General features: G+C 43.4%; 1 protein-coding gene and 1 long non-coding RNA gene across 2 annotated transcripts in view; one reads left to right on the forward strand and one right to left on the reverse strand.

The window, feature by feature from the left end:
* The window catches only part of TPD52 (tumor protein D52), a 124,990-nt gene that overhangs the window by 63,666 nt on the left and 40,399 nt on the right, over positions 1-20,925 (reverse strand). The gene's annotated exons all lie outside the window — the stretch shown is intronic.
* Positions 3,602-6,329, forward strand: LOC135289600 (uncharacterized). Its single transcript, XR_010352371.1, has 2 exons — positions 3,602-4,056; positions 6,026-6,329. It is a non-coding gene; the product is annotated as an uncharacterized LOC135289600 (long non-coding RNA).

Below are 20,925 nucleotides of genomic sequence, written 5' to 3' on the forward strand. Positions count from 1 at the left end.
CATACTTTCCTTTTCTTCCAAACATACCTTTTAATTGCAAGAGAAGAGGACTTGGCAACTCCAGCTAAAGACAGCCCCCTGAGCAAACAAACAAGCAAGTAAATAAAAGAACTCCTCCGAAAGCTATCTTTATAGAAAAGGCTACTTTTTAACCTAATTTTGAAATTAAGTTTATGTATAAAGTACCAAAATAGCATGGAAGAGAATAATGAATATTCTGAGGTTAGCAGTACCACGCTCTAAAATTGAAATTTATAACTAAAATGCAGCAGGGGAGGAACTTCAAAGGATCTGACAAGCCCCCAGCGTTTGAAATACCATCAGATCAATAGCTGCACAAAAAGAACACCAGAGTTGTTTGAAAAGGCTGGGGTTTTTCCAGGTTCACCCTTCATTTGGTTTCTTTTTGTTGGTTTTAGTTTGGGGGGGGAGCTGAGGAGTGGGGAGGGGTTTAGTTGTTGGGATTTTTTTCAAGAAATCCCAGATGTAGGTACAGATATTTTTTGCTTTAAGTAACTCTTACAAGTCAATGAGACTTGCTTTGTGTTTTTGAAATTCTACAGAAAGTGTTCCCTTGACCGGTGTTTTCTTTAACGTTTCCAGGAATTATTTGGTTGTAAGGAATTTAAAACTTTTCTTTGCAATATTTTAAAAATAGAAAGCTTCATATTTGAGAGAGTCTGAAAATGTGAAGTCTCAGCTACTAGAGCTAAAAATTTTGCATAAATACACAGTATCTCATTCTATTCCTCAAAATACATGTACTGATTTTCAGAGCAGTGAGTTTGGGGTTTTAACCATATTTTATTTGAATTTAAAATTAAGATCTTTGCAAATTCTATTTGAAAATTACTTTACACTTTTCCAACAGAGGAATCTAATAAACATAATAAAAATTAGAAGAATGTTTCACAAAATAATGAAGGAAAATGCACAATTTAAATGTTTGTTGCAGAATCTATGATATAACTCTTGCAATATGTATTCCTAAGCACTGAATTGTTTTCAAAGGTAACAGAAACTCAGCTGCTCTGCCATTATAGGGAACAACATTTTCCTTCTCTAAAGAACAGTGTTCTCAACTTTTTCATCAGACCTTGTTTGGAAAGCCTTTTAGCACTTTAAGCTCAGTCCTGGACACTACTGACTCAGCCAGGCTCAGTCCCTTTTGGAAAAACAAACCAAACCATCACTGCCTCCATCTGCCACCATTTCCCCAAACTACTTACTGGGGGAAAAGTCTTAAAATTATGGCAGTGGGTTCCAGTTAAGTTGTTTTTTTTTTTTAATTGCTTAAATTAAATTTTTTATGTTTATGAGTAAGACTTTCTGTTTTGTAAAATAGGTGAAAACAACCGAAGAGATGCCAACGTGCTCCTGATAACAGGTGCAGTAGTAGAGGAGAAGAAAGAGGAAATTATTTTGGGGTGTTCCAAAATGCTAGAGCAGAATTGGTACAGCAAACCACAAGCTGAACCAAAACATAACACAAGCTAGTTTAAAGTTTGAAACTGTACTTTAAAATGCTGGGGTCTGTGTGAAAGAGAAACAAGGAGGAAACAGCAGAGAAGCTCTTTTTAATACTTCCAATAAAGGTAATTCTCTAATTTTTCCTGCCACAGATAAGGAAATATTTAATGACTTAATTAACCCACCCTTCCCATGAAAACCATCACGCTGCTAAATTTCCACAGCCACCTATGAAGCATTCCTGAGGTCCCAGGGGTGGTGGCCGTGGAGCTGGGGAGCCCTGGGACCCTGTCCAGCCCTGCCAGGCCAGGCAGGGGCAGGCAGCCAGAGGCAACACAGGAGACCAGGCAGGAAAGAGGAGTGAAAGTCCTGCAGGGAGTGAGGGCAGCAGGGAGAAAGGAGAAGGAAATGTAGCAAGTCCAAATGCATAAATCATTCACATGGGTTGATATATTTACCTGGGGGTAGAGCAGGCACCACGCTGCGGCTGATGGCGCTCCAGATCCTTGTTTGCACTTCCACTCACCTTAGGCTGACAGTTTGCATTTGCTGTTATTACAGCACTTGAAATAACTGGAAGAATAAGCAATCTAGTGCTTCAGAATAATCTTTCCTCCAAATATTGTCCCTATTATATTTCCACAGCAACAGAGCTCTGACATCTCCACTGAAGGAAGTGCATGTGTCAATACCTCTTCCATCATTCATCCTCCCTCCATTCCTGCTAACCCTCACACCCTGCTTTTGAGAGGCTCCTCTTTCTCAGGCTGATACTGGGGGTTGAGCAGTGCCTGGACCAAAGGTCTGTTGGCTCTGTACCTCCTTGGAGTCTCTTGGAACAAGGAAAACAAAGGAAAGATCCAGTGGGTGCCAGCTGGATCCACTGTCTCCAGGTAGATGGGGAGGAACCACCTGCTGATCTGTCATGTACTCATCAGGACTGGGAAAAAAAGTGAAAAATTTCAAGAGGAACAGCAAAATAATTTTAAAATTGCAGAGAAGATGAAGGGGAAAAAACATCAAAGCTAAAAGTGCTACTAAGTACTTCAGATGATCTATTCTAGCTGCCCGTTTTCAGGCTTTTTAATAACAAATTGATGATAAACAATGATGATTGTCACCCTAGGAATAACTGGGCTCTCCTCTCCTTTTTCTCAATTCTCTGTAAATACATTCAGCTGCAGCAGGATCATGTTTCCATTTGGACACTGTATCCCATTTATCCCCATTGGGATAAATGGAGCAGTGTCTAAATGGAAATATGCTCAGCAGAGCATTCTTCTGAGAGATTTGGGAGACACCATACTGAAGTCTGACAGAGGGTGAAAGAGCAGGCATATCCAAGAGAGGACAAACAACTTCCCAAAGGAGTGACTGGGCACCTCAGAAGAGGTTTCTAAAGGGATGTAAGAAGAATGCTGCTCTGTTCTATCTCTTCTTCCTTGTTTTAATTGTTCCCTCCTTTCATCAGCAGTGTCTCTCCTCCAAATATTTTTCTTCTTAACAACACCCTTTCCATGGGCATTTTTACCCCAGAACCACAGTATGCTGTGCAAAAGTCCTTAATTTCTCCAGGCAGGACTAGGAAAGATGCTGTTTAAATTATCAAAAGTGCTATTTCATTAGCACAGCTAATACTGGTTTCCCTATTCAAATACACTACAAGATAACTTTCATTATCCATTTAAACAAACATAGTTTTCACAGATGCAAGTATGTAAATAAATGTGTGCCTGTTCTTGTTTCACACTCAGCCATGGCTGTGCTGACACCGTGCTGCTGATCATTTCATGTCACATTTAGCATGGCCTTGCTACTCTATCCTATTAATGATTTTTTTTAATTTCCTGTTTCCCAGGAGAATGCAGAGACTGACTCTCTAGCCTTTCCTGCAGTGTAAAGTGAAGTTCTTTCCCTCCCATGTTCATGTGCTCTAAAAGCAAACTTTTGCAATATTTAAAGCAAAGTCTCAGGGAACAGAGCGCAGCCTCCTCGCCAGCTGTAATTACTCCCTGAAGCAGATCACATCCTGCACAATCACAAAGATGACACCACTGAAGACCACACCTGGTGAGCACAAAGGAGCCTCAGTTAAGAATGGACAAGCAATGGAAAGGTGGGGGGTGTCTTTTATGACATCCAGAGCTGGAGGGAATGTGCACAATTCTTCCAGAGGGCTTCCAGCTGTACCTTTAGGACTGACTTAAATGTTTTCCCTTTGTGTATCTGTAGGCATTTTACCATTTTCCTTTGGTGCTCAAGCTCTAAAAAGTAACTCTACAGCAAACTGCAGGGTGTAGTGGAGACATGGCCTTCATCACTGCCTGCTGCCCACCTTCCTCAGCAGCTTGGTAGCTTGTGGTTTCCCACTGTAGCTGATGTCTCAACACAGCTAAAGCTTCACCATGCTCTGTCTTAGGCAGCTTTGTGGCTTTCATGCTCTCAAGCACGTTTCAATCTGCTTTTCCCTTCCCATTTCACTGTGCTCCTTTTCAAAGTGGTGCTTGTGGACAGAGAGGCCTTGAAAAGGATGAGCCCAGAGCAGCAGGTTCCCTGCAGAAATCAGAGGCAAAGGCTAAAGAAAAGGTAATCTATACCCTATGTCTCGTTAAGCCACAGTGTATCCATATTTCAGAAAGGCTGTTTTTGAAGTGGCAGCTAGTTTATAAGTTCACCTGCTCAGCCACTGGACTTCCAAGCAACAAGAGATGTAGTTGAATTTGAGCTGTACAGGCTATGAGAACTTCCCCACCACTTCTAATTTTCTGAAGCTGGATAAATCCTCTCAGAATTCTGTGTTTGCAGAGATTTTGGCTTTGCACAATGATGTCACTGTATTTGCCCCTGTAAGTTTTATCTTCTGTTTGTTTGTGCAATATTTTAATGGCTTTGACTTTGTGACTTTACAGCATCTAAAGTGCTACAGCAGAGAGGAACAATAACATTTTCATTAGAAGGCATTGCCAGTCTGGGTTTTAATTCAGACTTTTCCAGGTGCTGATCTGTGGTCCAGTGACTGAAATGTATGTCCAAAGCATTTTCTTTTAGAATATTTTTTTCTTGGTCAAAAACAAGAAGACAAATCCTACGCTTTCATTTTGTGTCCATCCTTGGCCTTAGAGAGCCCGCGAACAACCACAATGATGTCCCTTTAGAAACGTAGCTCCTGAGTAAGGGCACACATGGGCCCACCAGTGTGCCTGCTTCCCAAAGGATGTGAACACTCAAGCTTTGAAATCTGCCTGTTTGCTGGCAGAGCAACGAGCCATGCAGTATCATTGATATAAAGCTCCCCAGCCCAAGTCTGAAGCCTGCAAAGATATTGTACTGAAGGGAAGAGCTGCAAAAACCAGATGAGCAAATTACAATTCATCTCTTTCTGCTTAATCTGGGTACCAGTAAACATTTTTTTTTAAAGCTGCTACCTAATACTCTCACAGAAGCAGATAACTTGGTCAATTTTTTTCAGGTGATAGTAAATAATATGTTGCATTTATTTATTATTTATTTAGTGGCTTTTTTGGCAAACAGTTGCTTTATACCAACTCATCTTTTTAGCATAGGTTAACATTTCATAAATATAGAAGTGCAGAGATTCCCCTTTAAAATTCTACCTGAAAGAAAACAGTTTAAAATTATTCAGCTGAAGGCAATAGCAAGTCTGAGACTAAAGCTAAAGCAACAACTGTACATAAATTAACAACTGGAAATAAATTAATCAGCATATTCTTCAGCATTTTTGTACTAGTAACGCAGTTGTAGTAAACCTGCATTCATCTGTGTTCTTGTTGCTTTGTCCCATATTCTGTGGCAGTATCTGCTAGTAATGCATTAACAAAAATCACATTCCCAAGGCATGGAAACACTTTTGTTAGCTCCTGACGTTATTAAGGTATCTTGAATCAATAGAGCTGGCCACTTACTGCGAGAATCGGAAATGCTGTGGGAGGTAATTGCTTCACAGCAAATGACTTCACATAATTTGATAGTCACTAGGTCTCATGCATTATTCTTGCTGTTAATCCACTGTGATTTATTATCCATTTCTACTCCATTTATAATCACTTTACTGTTCAAGGTTTTTCCTGATCTTTGCTTCTTAGAGTCCAGTCTCACATTTCATTGCTGGCAGTTAAAATCGAGAACAAAACAGATTAAACAATTGAAATGTTGTGCCCAACAAATATGTTTCACTTGTACTGTGTCTGGAGGGTGTCCTGGGCAGTTCAATCTTCCCATTTTTCTTTTCTTGTGGTAAGTCAAAAAGAGTATGTCAGTAAGACTCCCCTTTTTGGAGTAGCAATTATTAGATTTCACTTCACTTCCCAATCTAGCTACAAATACACAGCACTGTGCCTTTTCATGGTGCAGCTGACATTTATAGAGCATGTGTTGGAATGCTTTGAAAATATAAAGTTATCCATTATTTGTGTTTTCCATGGTTTTAAGGGTTGTCACATACAACCCCTTTTGGACAGTAGATGAAAACAGTCCTGGCTGATCTGCATTCCCTTCCACTCTGTTCTAACAATTTCATTCATTAATATTTCTCTAGGATTACTCTGCTCGAGGGAGGCTGGGCCAGATGACCCCCTGTGCTACCTTCCAACCTTATCCATTATGTGATTCTGTGATTCCCAAGTGAGAGATGTGGGTGAGAGCCCTCAGGTGAGGAGTGGGAAGAGTGGCCAGAGCTCCCTGCAGATTTTCCAGAGCTGTAAGTGGGCTCTATGCTACCCATGGGGAGCAGGCAGGACAGCCTCAAAATGTCTCTCTGCTTGGAGCTGTCTGTCCAGAATTCCAGCACAATATTTTCATAATTGTCAGTGCTGCATGTGAAATAAAACTTTGTCAAAACAGGAAGGAGAGAGGGCTTCTCTGTGCCAAGATAGCAAAAATCAGCACCAGAACCTGGAATAATGTTCTTTGTTTGCCCCAAAGCCTACAGTGCTTGTGTTGGATTGTTTTATGGGCAGTAAGGCAGGGGATGCAGGTGACAGCTCAGAGCTAAGTAACCTCTGATGAGGCTCCTCCTGTTTGCCTCTAAATAAAACTGAAATATTTGGAGCTGAGCTACATGAAGGCTAAGAACAGAAGGAGGCAGCATTTCCACCAGGTTGGACTAAATGACTCTCAGAGCTGTAGGATTATGCTCTTCATCACTACCAAAGCACAAGCAAGATTCCAGCCTATGAGTGACTTGAGTAGGGAGGATTATTTACTGTCCTGGGTGATCATATGATATCTGGGGTTATCTCTAGGTTCCTCAGTCAATGGAATACCTGTAAAGTTAGAGGAGGAAAAGGCATCTTCTCTCTTGGTCCTGCAGCATGACAGAAGGTTTGTCAGACTGATGCTTCACTCTCTTTCTGGTGAACACAGTCCTCCTTGTGCTATTCACAGGCTCCTGGCCTGTGTTTAGAAATCCAAGGCCATTAAAGATGCCCAGGAAGATAGGTAACACTGGGGGTGTTTGTTTTGACAGAAATTCTTTCTGCCTAAATGAGACCTTTGTTTCAGCCGAGAGTTCAACAGAAGGCTTGCCTGTGCTGTGCACACTTGACATTTTTTTGTGGCTTAAGCCTATTTTATGTGGTAGTAATACATCATCAGGAAAGTACTGAGCTTTTTTGCTTGACCTTCTGTAGTTCCTGTTCCCATTTTTAGAAGCCACTTCAAATGTTGCTGTTGGTCATGTTCCATTTATATTCAATCTGTTCCTCATGTCACTGTTGTCACTCATAGTGCTAACTATGGAACTGAGAATTAACATTTGTTTTCAATGAAAGTGCATTTTCAGTCTCCTTACCTGCCACTTATTAATGGGAATTTCAGCATTACTTGCAACACACAAGGGGTTTTTTGGGTCTCTACTCATTACATGGTTATATGCAAGTTGCAACCTACTGCTCAAAAAGGGATTTTCCTATAATGAAGCCAATAATAATGTGTGACCTCTGTGGATTTGTTCATATCTCTTTCTGGTAAAACTGTGATGTAACAATCACCAACAATGAAGGATTGCATCCACAAACTCAAATGTCCCTATGATTTTGCTTTCTATCCCTTTTTTGAAGCAAATGGTGTCACAGCCATGACATCAGCGCTCTCTGTTAGGATGGGCAGATTTCCTCTCTCCTTCTCTTCTCGTTCCAGTGATGTGAAGCTGATGGAAGAACTCTTTATCTAGACCTGCCTGGCAAGAGCTGGTCTTGTCACCACTTCTTGTCTGCAGGCTTGGTGCAGCTGCCCATTTTCCTGAGGGATGAGGGTCTAAGGTGACAGCTTCATTACTTAGAGTCCTCCAAATGACAGACAAGTCTGTCTCTAAATATAGCATTTTGTATCCTCTGCTAAAGTCATTCTTTTGCCATAAATGTACGATTAAGCAGGGTGTTAAAAATGGGTTCCATTTATGTTAAAAATAAGAGATTCATTGCTGCACACACCAGAGATCTTCATGGAGCAGCAAACACTATCACTGTCCTTGTGGACACACCTGAATGGTCAGTGGGTCTCCATAGAGGACCCTGTAGAAAATAAGACCTCTTCCAACTAAATTCAAACAGATCTTCCTCAGAGGTCATTTATATCAAAGAACTCATTTAAATGTGTGTGCCTTGTCTCCTTCTCCAACCCCCTTTTATTTGTCTGCCTTCCAGGTGGTGAGCAGGCTTGGACAGTTGTGCTGCTGGTATAAGAGTCCATCCCACTTCCAGCAGACAAGAGATTTTTACTAAGAACTCTTCCCTGTAGGATTTTCAGGGGGTGAGGTAAAGCACAAAGTTGAAAGTCATTATGGCAATGTCTGACCATAGGAATTTGACCCACCTGGCTTTTACAGCTCTAACTACATGAATACAGTTAAGGAAAGATAGATCTGGAAATAGCTGCCTTGGAGACATCTGTGGGGAAAAGGACATCTGGTCTTGAGACAGACTAGCCTGGGCAAGACCCAGGTAAAACTTCCCCAGTTCAATCTCTCTGAAAGTTATTATATCATGTGGGCATGACTTTTAGTTTTCTTTGAAACATCTGGGGTTTTCCCAAGATAACCTGCTCATGGCCAAATGACAAGGGGTGTTACCCTGAAAGTGAGCAGGCAGTGATATTCCTTTAGATCATGTTGTATTTTGACTGAATTATGTCAGTAACAGTTTGCTGAGCCTGAAACTAAAATACATTCTGCTGGGGCTTGTCAAGAGAACTTATACCCAGCATATGGCTTGCACAGTCACCCCTGAAACAGCCTGAGCCATGTGAATATTCAGCATGCATAGTTTGGCCAGTATGTTTGAAGAAAGCTTTAAATTTCTTCAGGTTTTCTGAGTGCCAAGACCTTGGTAGTTCTGCAGAGCAGTAACCTGGCACAGCAAATGAAAGTACACCTAAGGAATCCCCCTGCTGATGACTGGTGTTGTGAGCAATCATGAGTCATATCTGTAGTGCTCTGAGAGGTCAACCAGAGGGTGCCACTGGAGAAGCACTGAACTGCAGCTCCTGGGCAAATCCCGTGCTCTTTAGCATGATACTTTTCTCATAAGTCTTTGCAAGTTACCTTGCAAGGCCCTTCAGGTATCATTTCCTCCAAGACTCTGACTTATTCGTACCACACACATGGAGCACAGGTGAGCACTGTGCACGAAGTTCTTGCAGAAGGTCAGGGGGATAAAGGTGATGCCCCATACTGGCAAGGAGCTGCACTGGAGTTCCAGTGCAGTGACCACAAAACCTGAATGCGTTTGTGTTGACCTACATGTCAGCTACAGAGGTCATCCACCTCAGAGGTTCAGCCTAAACTGGAGTCTGTACAGATCAGGATGCTCCAGATTTCCCACATGGGACAAGATTTTATCTCAGGCATTCAAAGGAATGTGGTACAGGTAGGAGCAGGACAAAGTATGTTTGCAGTATAGTTTTGGTATGGCATAGTTCCCTTCACCATCTCTAGTTCTGGATAAATGCTCCCAGGGCTGCACAAAGAATTTGTTGGGTATTTATTTTCTAAGCACAGAAGACTTTGACCAAAGAGACCAGAGTGTGAACATGTTACAGACACCTCCATAAAGGAGTGAGTGAATATGTAGCAAGAAGTGGGTGCCCCGTGGCAGTAGCACTGGCTGGGCTGGCAGTGACAGGGGGTTGGCAGCAGGCTGGCAGGCACTGTGCCACCTTGGCAGGCATAAGGACAGCAGAGCAGGCAGGAAAACATTCTGCAAGGGCTGTCCCAACTGGTTCCTTGATGCCTTGACTACTTGCTTGGCAGACCATGCTCAAGCTGCAGCCCCTGAAATTCCCTGACAGCCCACCCGAAAGGCTGCAGTAGCAGCCTTGTTACCTGCTTTCAAAAGCTGCTTGTGCAGAAATGCGGGATCAGGATTTGCAGGGTCTAAGGCTGGGAAGTGGCCAAGCAGCCCCTGGTATGAGGCAGGGAATTTTGAGGGGATGTAGCATAGGCTGTGGACCTCCTGCTTTGTTTGTCTCCAAGACTTTAACTTGTCATCCTAATGCAACCCATCCTGAACTGTATTTCTGATGTGTGCTCACAGCCCCAGTTGGGGGTTCTCAGCCTGGGAGTGACACAGCTCCATATGGATCCCGTGGGAATTATCTAGCATCACATCTTGGGATGGAGGACAGAGCCATGGGGCAAACACTTGGATTGGAGCAGCAGGAGTAGGTAGGGTGCACATCCCACAGCCAAGTGCCCTTCTGCTGTTTCCTTTCCTTGTGCACGGTGCCCTTGGGAATGTGCATTCACAGCTCTGCTGGTGCTCGTGCAAAAACAAGGGGCAAGCCAGACCTGCCTCCCACGCTGGGTGGGGAATGGGCAGAGCCAGTGGAGGGAGCTGCTAAGCAGGCACAAACCCAGTACCTGTGGCAGATGCAGAGGAATCAAATGGTGCTAAACTTCTGTAAACACATGCAGAGCTCATCATCTGGGGAGCTAGGTGGTTGGTGTCAAAACCAAGCAGTAGCACAGCCCAAATCTGCACAGGAATCTCTCAGGAAAACAACATTTTGGGGTTCAGTTATCAGTGTTGGAGTTTATAAGCAAGGAAAGAGCTGCAGTGTTTGATAACCATGGAGGAGGCATGAGCTACAGGGATTACAGAAGATGCAGTTTATTGCTTACTGGACAGTTTTCTGCTTCTCAGACCACAGGACTGAGGTAAGTTTGAGGGGGCAAGTTTTACAGCTGTTCCAAGATGACCTCAGTGTGAGGTTCTCCTCCAATGCTCAGGAAACACCCCCTTAAGTCCCTACCATACTTTTAGTGGGTCCTAATTCTTGTGAGGTAACAAGGTTATGCCTGTGTGAGAGCCCAGCTTCCTGCCTGTGCCATCAAGTTGTATTACACAACATGAGTATTGTGGCACCTGAAAATAGTGATCTCCAAGTGATATTAAAGGTCAAGACCATGTAAACTGCCAGAAAGCTTAGCCTCAAACACACTGCAGCAGGAGGACCGTGGGGGTGCTTTAAACAGGCTGAGGCCAGCCCTTTGCTATTACAGCAACCACATCATCCAAGTCCCTGCACAAATGCAGCAAGCTTACTCCTAAATTAGCTAGATTTCTGTTCTCACCCTTCTGTTGTAAAAGACCATTGTAAAATATGTTAAATGCCATGCACCCTAACAAGCCTACCCAAAAAACCTCAATCTTCCACAGGAAATTCTGTGTATCTCTCATGGCTTGCTGAAAGTAATGTTTAGGACTACACCTCCAGCATCCTGCCTGCCCAGGGAAATGTGTCATCTGTGAGGAGCTACAGGAGGATCATTGTCACAGAAAGATTCCCTGTTGGCTGCACTCCAAGGCTTTAAAACCGAGCTCTTCCTTTAGATCAGTGACACTGCAGGAATACACACTTGGCTTCAGAAGCACTGTCAGAGTGCTCAGCTGACCCTGTAACTTCCTTCTCCCTGGAGACAGTCCTGGGCTGGATTGTCTGGCTGCATATCCAATATGCAATCAGGAGCCACCATTTTCAGAGCTAAGATGTTGGTCAGAGGTGGGTTGGTTCACCAGACATGTCACTTCCCAGGGACATGGGACCCTCCTCCATCTGCATTCCTGTGCATGAAGGGCCAGGTACAGCAAAAGAGCTGATGCAGCAGGAGCTGGCTGTCCAAACCTGCTCATGTTATATGACTGTTTTGGTTCAAACCTGCTCATTTTATGTGACTGCTTAGTTTCAGTCAGCCAATACTCAATGGCAGTGTGGGTTTATTTCTAGCAAGAGGAGATTATATAAGTAAGGTTATTCTTGGTTGTGCAGTCCTGTTTGTTTACAGGGAAGTGCATGCATGCCTATGTCCCCAAAACAACCTGGAAATGAGCAGCACACAGTTGTATTGCTCACTCTTTTCAAGACAGCTTTTCCTCTCAGCTCTGCTTGCCCAAATTTTCTGTCTCCAGGAGATCTGTCCCAGGACAACTCTCTCCATTACTTTTCCTTATTTTTTTCCTGGCTTCCAGCCTCTCATATGCTTTCAGCAGCCAGTGTGCTTTCCTCAGCATTCGCAATTCATCCCATCAGGCCAAGTTTTAGCTCCTGATACACTATATGCAATGTATTATGTAAGTTCCTACCATTTTGAGCTGTCATGGCCTTCAGAGGCTGTTTTTCTCTTTCCATTTGACTTGGAGAAACCCTACATAGATTACCCACTGTTCTTAATGAGGTCTCTGCCTTTTGCCTATAGAAGGTTATTTGATTTCAAATGTAAATAGCCTCTATTAGAGCAGTAAGATAGGCTTTAAATCACTTGTGTGTATGGTAATTTAAGGACAGTACTCAAGAGAAATTTTACAATGGAAAATTATTTGAAATAAGCAGAAGATTGTATTGCTGCACACTAATTATTCTGTACTTCCCCCTGCATTGCTAAAATGCGGTGAGTTCAAAGAGGTTTCTGTTCAGAAACTTCAGGTGCCCTGAAATTATGTTCATGGCAACCTGCTCCACTCTGCTTATGTGAGGAAATTCCTAATTTCAGGAGCTGCTTCCATTTCCTTGCCTGTTTATCCTGTTGCAAACACCTAAAGTGTTTCCTCAGAGCAGACTGTGGTGCTGCTCTGCCTTGGCAGTGGAGAGCAGCTCAGCCTAACACCGAAGTGCCCGAGCCTGAGAGATCAGGATCTGCACTGTGTCCCTCTCCTGCATGGGGGACACCCTCTGCTCTGAGCACGCCCTGCACACCCACAGGGTGGGCTCCCAACAAGAGCTCTGCCTCTCCATCCCACTGAGTGTGATTCTTCACATGGGAAATGACAGCTGGGACACAGGGGAGGACCTGCCAGGCTGGCAGTAGGAGTGCTCTGGGACACAAATCCCCTGCACACCCTGATCCTCTGAGCCAGGCAGGCATTCAGCTACACAGCATATTCACAGTGCTAATCTAGTCGTGGACAGTCACATCCAGGTATCTCAGAAATGCCTGCCTGGACTGATGCAGGGTAGCCAGGATTTGCCAGAAATCTGTTCTCTCACGTGCAGCTGTGTTACCAGGTTTTTAGGAGAGTTCAAAATATGAGTGATTATGGCCCTAAGGAGATGTGAAGCAGACACATATTGAACTTTTAAAGAAGTTTTTCCTGCAAATCAATGAAGTGCTGGTTCTCACTTTTATTTCCATAACCATATGACTTGTTTTCACTACGTGTCAGCTGCCTGCTAATATTGGATTTGCACTTTATAGAGAGGTTTTTTTCATATGATTTCCAGAGAGGCAACTGAATGCTGGTGAAGGTGAGAACTCGCTGTGGGCCAGTGGTAAATGGGAAGCAGAAAAACATTTCAGTCCAGGCAGCCTGCAGTGACCTGAGAGAAGGGCTCTGTCTGCACCACAAGTAATGCAGCATTATAGGAAGGAACAGCAGAATGAAACAGCTCATGCTGAAAGCCTGACTTCTACATTAGGTGCTTTTTAGGAGGGTTACTTAAGACCAGCTCATCTGGTCCAGTGGGCTGAACATGCACTAGTGTTTCACACACCTCAAATGTGCTCCTGGAGAATGTCATGGTTTAATTTAATCTGAAAGGGATCTAGCTTACAGACTCCAAGCATGCAACACCAGATGCAGTAGGTGAGGACAACTGGACAATCTGTTTCAAAAGCACATCCCTTAACTAAAACACTAATGTTGGCAAGGAAAAGGACTGCTTGAAATAGATTAAATTTAGATTAGAAGAGAAGTGATGTGTAGGAACAAAGAAGCTGCAGGTTCAAAATAAATTGCAGCTGACAAAAAAGCCCAGCAAATAAGTATGCAGTTTCTTATTCTTTCTGCATCCCTCTCCTTCCCTGATACACCACAAAGGAAGCTGGGGTGCTTAGCTCTGCATTCCATATGCAGAAGAAAGAAAACAGCCATCTAGAAATTAGATATTGCAATAAACTCTACAGGATCTAATAATAACCGTTTTTAGTTTAAATTAACTATTACTTGCCTCATAATTTAAACAGGGGAGAGCCACATTTTGCCTTCAGTAGAACACATACTGGAGCAAAATTTTTTCTATAAATATTTAAATAAACTACATTCATTAAATTAGTTTTCCTCTCAGTCATTCTATTTACTTTTATTTGCTATCAAAAGTTGCATTATGGTTTCAGCTCAGTTCTTCCCTGGAGGCCATAGCCACAATAATATTGTTTGATGTAAATAGGCCGTGGTGACTGAATTTTTTACTCCAGTAAGCATATTGCTTGGAACATGCTGCTCACTCCCATGCTCCAAAAAACTGTGAGGGGATGACTCATAGCTAACAACTGTTACTGATCTCATTTCCCTTACTCAAACTCCACAGTTTATGTACAGTTCTGTGTGTGAATGTGTCTCCATTCTCACCTTAGTCAGTCTTAGGAGCAAAGAAAGGAGTTTCTTTTCTTTCTTTTAGTGGACTGGTGCTCATCTCACTAATTTAATGTTCATTTACAGGAACATAATGGAGGTTTAAACTTCAGTTTATCCCACAGCAACTGCACATGGTGTTTTTAGAACTACTTTCTAAGCATTTTTAGGATAGATGTCCAGGTGAACTTGCACCAGCCCAGACTTTAAGGAGCTATTTATATTATGCATTTCCCACTCCGAACTGCTTGTCTGTGCATAAAGATCTCTGCATGTGACACACTTCCTTCCTGGATGTAACTAGACTGCTGTTGTGGTCTTCCACTGCTAAAATCAGCCACAAAGATTTTTCTATGCTGCAGTAATCCCTCTCTGCTCGTGTTTATTTTGGTGGTTCTCCCGTGGCCTCCTCCCATGGCACGCGTGCAGCGCTGCTGCGGGGTCGCGGCGGTGGAAGCCAGGGCTCTGTGCCAGCATCAGCACAAACACTGACACTAATGCCAGTGCACTCCTCTGCCTCGGGGATGGCCATACCCAGCTCATCGTCTCCCTTTTCCTATGCTTCTGCTTCGTGTTTCCCCCAGAGCACCCCAGGAAAGAGGAGGTGCAGGGAGCTGCATGATCCCCACTACAGGCGCTGGAACTTTTGGGAGAAGCAGTGGAGACTGGCCAAGGAAGACTGCAACTGGGCTAACAACCCTGGTAACCCAAGGCTGCAAAGATGACTGGGGAACCTGCAGGGGACACTCTTATGGTTGAGCCCACACTAAACACTGGGCTGGATTTACTGCCATGAGTCACACGCACTAATCCTCTCCTCAAGGCTTTCATCTGGCACTGAGCTCTTGCTTTTCAGTCTCCACTGTCATCCTCTAGCTAAGCAGTTATTTTGTATCGAGAGCTCGGTGCAGTCTTTACCAAAAGCTTGCCTTATCTAAGTAAGGTGAACAAGTTCTGTTAGAATAAGACAATTAGCCAGTGCTCCTTCTACCACATTGCTCACCATACTGGCAAGGCCAGCCAGTAGGAGAAAGAAATGAAAATTCATACACCTTTTTAGGCCAGCTGCATTAATATTATTAAATTCACTACAGGACTAACTAGGCTTTAATAAAAAGCACCAATTTTTACCAATGAAGTCCATGGTTTTGTACAGGAGGGAAGTTATCAAAATATAGTTTCAACAAGCTATTCCACCCAAGCAATCTCATGAGAAGGTCACAGACATTAATCATGCAATGACATTCGTCATTTCATAGAATCACAGAATATTTTGGGTTAGAAGTGAGCTTTAAAGGTCATCTAGTCCAAACACTCCTGTAATATTCAGGGAAGTCTTCAGCCAGACCAGGTTGCTCAGAGCCTCATCCAGTCTGGCCTTGAATATTTCCAGGGATGGGTCACCCACAACTTCTCTGAGCAACCTGTTCCAGTGCCTCACCACTCACATTACCAAAAAAAAAAAAAATCTCCCTTATATTTGGTCTAAATCTACCCCCTTTTATTTCAAATTACCCTTGTCCTATCACAATAGCCCATGCTAAAAAGTCTGTCCCCATCTTCCTTAAAAGCTTCCTTTAAGTACTGAAAGGCTGCAATGCGCTCTCCCTGGAGTATTGTCTTGTGCAAGCTGAACAACCTCAACTCTCCCAGCCTTTCCACATAGAGAAGGTGTTCAAGCCTTCCAGTCATTTTAGGGACGCTCCTCTAGACTTGCTCCAACAAGCCCATGGGGTTTTTGTGCAGATGACCCCAGAGCTGGATGCAGCACTGGAGGTGGGGTCCCACCAGGCTGCAGCAGAGGGGCACAGTCACCTCCCTTGACCTGCTGGCCAGGGTTCTTTGGATGCAGGCCAGGACATGGCTGGCTTTCTGGGCTCTGAGTGCACACACACGGCTCACACCCAGCTCTTCATCCACCAGCACATTCTTCTCAGCAGGGCTGCCCTCAATCTGTTCATCCCCCAGCCTGTGTTGACACCAGGGGCAGCCCTGACCCAGATTCAGCCTTGTGCTTGGCCTGGTTTTCTCTTACCAGTTTCACACGGGCTCACTCCTCAGGCTCATTCAGATCCCTCTGGATGATGTCCTGGCTCTCAGGTGTGTCCATTTAGTGCATAACTCATTACAGTAGCTCCAAGAGCTGACACACCCCTCTAGGTTTGTGAGTAGCAGCTGGCACTTCCACATCTCCACAGGGCAGGGCTCACACACCTCTGACCATGCTGTGTGTGCTCACCCTGTGGTACTCATGCAGCTTTGCAGAAAAATGGTGCCATTGCTGCCTTCCATACCAAGGCTTCACCAGAAACATCTCACCACATCTGTCTTCTTCTGCTTCAGGATTAAATTGGTAGTGAAACACGCAGAAAGCTGTCAGAAAGGGAACACAGAGGGAATATTTCAGAGGAAGGAGAAGACAGAAAAAGCCACGCTGTATTCTGCAATTGTCCCAAGCTGGCATTGAGTCCAAGCTCATCTTCTGCCCGTGCTGATGGAGACAAACCTATTACTTACACAGAAGCTAACACAGGCCCAGCTCAGGGGCAAAAGCTAAATGCTTTCAATGGCATCCTAAACTGGGAATGCTGTTTGCAACTGTATTACTGTAAGTTAAAGGTGCCAGGAACTGTCTCTTCACGAGAGGAGAGGAGAGGAGAGGAGAGGAGAGGAGAGGAGAGGAGAGGAGAGGAGAGGAGAGGAGAGGAGAGGAGAGGAGAGGAGAGGAGAGGAGAGGAGAGGAGAGGAGAGGAGAGGAGAGGAGAGGAGAGGAGAGGAGAGGAGAGGAGAGGAGAGGAGAGGAGATGAGATAGCAAGGGGGACCTAAAAAGACCTGATGTACTAAAAAATGTGCTACCAGCAATATTTAAAAGATTAAAGAGAGCTGGCATGAAGTTCATGTTTTAGACAAATACTTGCACAGGCTATGGTGAAAGCTCATTGCAGGAAATGGAGCAGGGGAAGCTGCACTTTAAATATTCAAGATGCTATTAGAAGAGATTTCCCTGTCTCATGATGTTTATTAAATATCCAATTTTAGATTAATGATAAGGTCAAACATTAATACCCAGGTCCTATGTTAATATTTAATATTATAGACCCCCATTCTCATGTTTCAGGGGAACATGCTGGAAACTTTCTTAAAAATTTACATGGGGCTGTGGTACATAAATATGGGGAAAATCCAGCTGTAGCACTAATTTCTTTGTAGGACCTGTAGGGTATGACAAATATTTATTCTCAGCATAGCATTTTGCTGCACATACAGAATAGTTGTGGCTGTTTCTCGATGCTCCCTGGCTGCTGCTTCTGTGGTGGTGCCATTCAGTGCAAACAAAGAGAGGAGCAGGGGGAGCATTCATTTCAGTCAGCACCACCAGTTTACAGCATCAACTTTTTCTCTGAGCTACAATATCCCAGTGCCAAACATGGACCTAAATGTTAAACTGTTTTATAGCCAAAAAAGAGAATGTTATCTGGCAGCACAGCTCCATTTACCAATGAACTAATGAGTACAGAATCACAGATATCTGATTAGTGTTGGATAAATTTGATAGTGACAATACATTATATAGATAATCTGTCCATGCTACTGCCATTTACTGAAGTTAGTCTCAAAATGTGGATACTAAATGATCACTGATCACTGCATCTGCTGGTGGTTAAAATCCAAACCTTTTGAAAACATTTAAAAAAGTTCAATGTCTATGTTTAAAGGGGAGAGGCACACTTGGAGGTCATGGACACCAGCTGGAGAGAAGTGGATAACTTGTGAGTCAAGACCCCTGTCAGCCACATCTGAAAAAAACCTATGAAGATGAGAATGTCAAGAAACTATAGAGACAAGGGAAAAAAAAGCATTACAGTATTCAGGTATTTTTGCAGATTCTAACTCAGAAAGGCAGAACAAAGAAGAAGAAGTAGTAAGCTTTAGCATAACAAAATTATCTTGGATGTTATATGTGTTATCAGTGATCAGCAGTAGGTCATTTACAATAGCTGAGGTGCCAACATCTGCCAAGTAGCTAATTTTATAGATAGGCTGACCTCAGATAGGACTGATTTCTAAATGTGCTGTGACACCTGCATGAATCACAGGATGAGGAGAAGCTGGAAAGGCTAACTTGAACAAATTCCAGAACTGTAATAAAATAATGTGTAAGTATTCAGCTGACTATGATACTTAAAATCAAGGCACAGTGGTAGCTTTCCAAAACAACATCCTTTCTCTGTAGGACGGATGCCTTATACACAGGTTATAGACACATATATAGGGTGAGACTGTTTCTTTTCAGTGTTTATTTTGTACAGGACTGAGGGAGGTTATGGTCCATACTTGAAGTCCCAAGTTATTATTATAAGATAGCACACAACAGAAGGGAGGACATTTTCCCTGCATGCCTTCAGCGTTTCTCACTGTACTTGGATGTGAAGTCACCATTCTCAGGAGAGGAAGTTTTTTCAGGTATATAGTTTTTCTGCCTAATACTGTTAATAATTATACTAATTATTTATTATTATATCTTATATAATAACTATCAACAAATATAATAGCTATTATATATGTTAATGTTATATGATTATATTAATTTGTTGTAATACTACTGAGAATAATACTAATGAGAATAAATATAACAAGAACAAAGAAGGAAAAATAGCTTTTCTCTTATCTATGCTGATTCATTCCATCTTCATTGCTCTTGACAGAGGAAGAGTGTTACCTGAGCCCTGTATCCTTATTCTCCCTTCTGCCTTCCAAACCATGGAGCAGGTTGAAGTCAGCTCCTATAAAATGCAAATGGAGCTTAGGGAAATGCTGCTGCTCCTACTGCAGCTCCAGGCAGATGCAATGAGACCACAAGCAGCAGTCAGAGCACTTTTGGTTTGTCCTCATCTCTTGAGTGTCGGGTCACCAGCACCAGCACAGAGGTGCAGATGTGCGCTCCCAGTGGCACGTCACTAACCAGGAGATGCTGCTCATCTGGGAGCATCTCCCATCTCCAGCTTCTGGAGGAAATCTTGGTGGCTGTTTCCAGGATTGCTGAGACAGAAACAGCAGCTACTCTGGGATCAGCAATTCCCTGGCTTAGGGGAGCAACTTTCCTCCATCCCGTGCCCTTGCGTGGGTCAGAGCCACAGGCTTCCCCTCTCTGGGACACAAGCTCTGCTCCTACCTTGGAAATCCCTGGAACTTTAGAAAATATTCAGTTCTATGATTTTACATCCCCGCCCTCTTTTTACTTCTTTAACAGTTATCTTGAAAGTAGCTGATAAGACGGAAATCTCAGCTTCCGCTGAATCACGGAATCTTTTTGTCTTTGTCTTCACTTCATAGAGTGTGAAACATGGTATCAAAAGGCTTTTAAAAAAACAGAGTGCAGAGCTGGGTCTAGCTAGACCCACGTGTGTGCATGTGTGTGTGAGCACTGTTTGCAGGCGAGGAGCCCCAGCCAGTTTAAAGAAGGGCCACCGGTACCCCCAAGGTCTGCGGGGCGCTCCAGGACTCGCCCTCTCTCCAGGGCCCCCTGCAGAACTGCAGCTCCCGGCTCCTTCTCACCCAGGTGAGAGCTGATAACTCCTCCTGGGGAATTGCAAGTCAAACACACGTAAGAGAAAAAGACAAAGCCTACCGCTGATAGCAGATAAAATCGCCACAAACACTTAACTGGGCTAACCTTATCTTGTTATCTTAAATTAGCAGAGTTCAATCTAATTAAGTGCTCACATGGAAGAAACCCAAGTTGTGGTGTGACTAGTCAGCCTGAAGGCTCTTCTAACCACAGCACTGATAGGCTCTGCTCTTGTGGGGTCTGAGACAAGGGACAATTCATGCTCCAAATGGTTTGCAAACTAAAGCCTGATCTCCTCTCAGAAAGATGGGTGGGCACTCATTTATAGATGCGGTTTGCGTCTTGAAAAATTAATATCTGATGGGTTATTTCAACTCTTACAGCAAGATCGGCACATGCTTGTGCTTTTTTTGCTGTTATCAGCTACATTAACTATGCCAGGGCTATTGCCTAATACACTTACACTGATAAGTTTTATTACACCTAAACCAGAAATTCCTATAGAAGATAAGACCGCGGGAATCAAACTGCATTGAGGTTTATACCTTGAGGTTTATCAGCAGCAGAGTAGGTGATAAATTGCTGTTGTGAATTTGTCAGATATGCTCAAGAACCAGTAAAAATTGCAATATTAGAAGATCTGGATCCCAAAGCTGTGACACAGTAAATTCAACAGCCAAAAATACCCAGGAGAGCATTGTCTCTAGCTTTTGCATCTGCTGATATTACTTCCCACTCCATATAGCTGGATGCCCCCTTATATCCAGATGGCGTTTTATGCACATCTGCAACACAGCCTTGAAGTCACACAGCTGGATCTCACTGGAAATTGGGAGCACCATCACCATGCTCCAGTCAGTAGATTTATCCCTGCACAGATGGATGTGGCAAGCCTGTGGTATGCAGCCATTCCTGGTATCAGTGAATATCCCTTACTGTTTTTCATCTAAAATTTAACTGACCCCTCTTGAACACAGTGTGCACCTCAGTTGCTTGTGTCCAGGTCTGAAGATGGCACAGAT

Source organism: Passer domesticus, chromosome 1, assembly GCF_036417665.1.
Source record: "Passer domesticus isolate bPasDom1 chromosome 1, bPasDom1.hap1, whole genome shotgun sequence".
In the NCBI taxonomy this organism is placed as follows: domain Eukaryota; kingdom Metazoa; phylum Chordata; class Aves; order Passeriformes; family Passeridae; genus Passer; species Passer domesticus.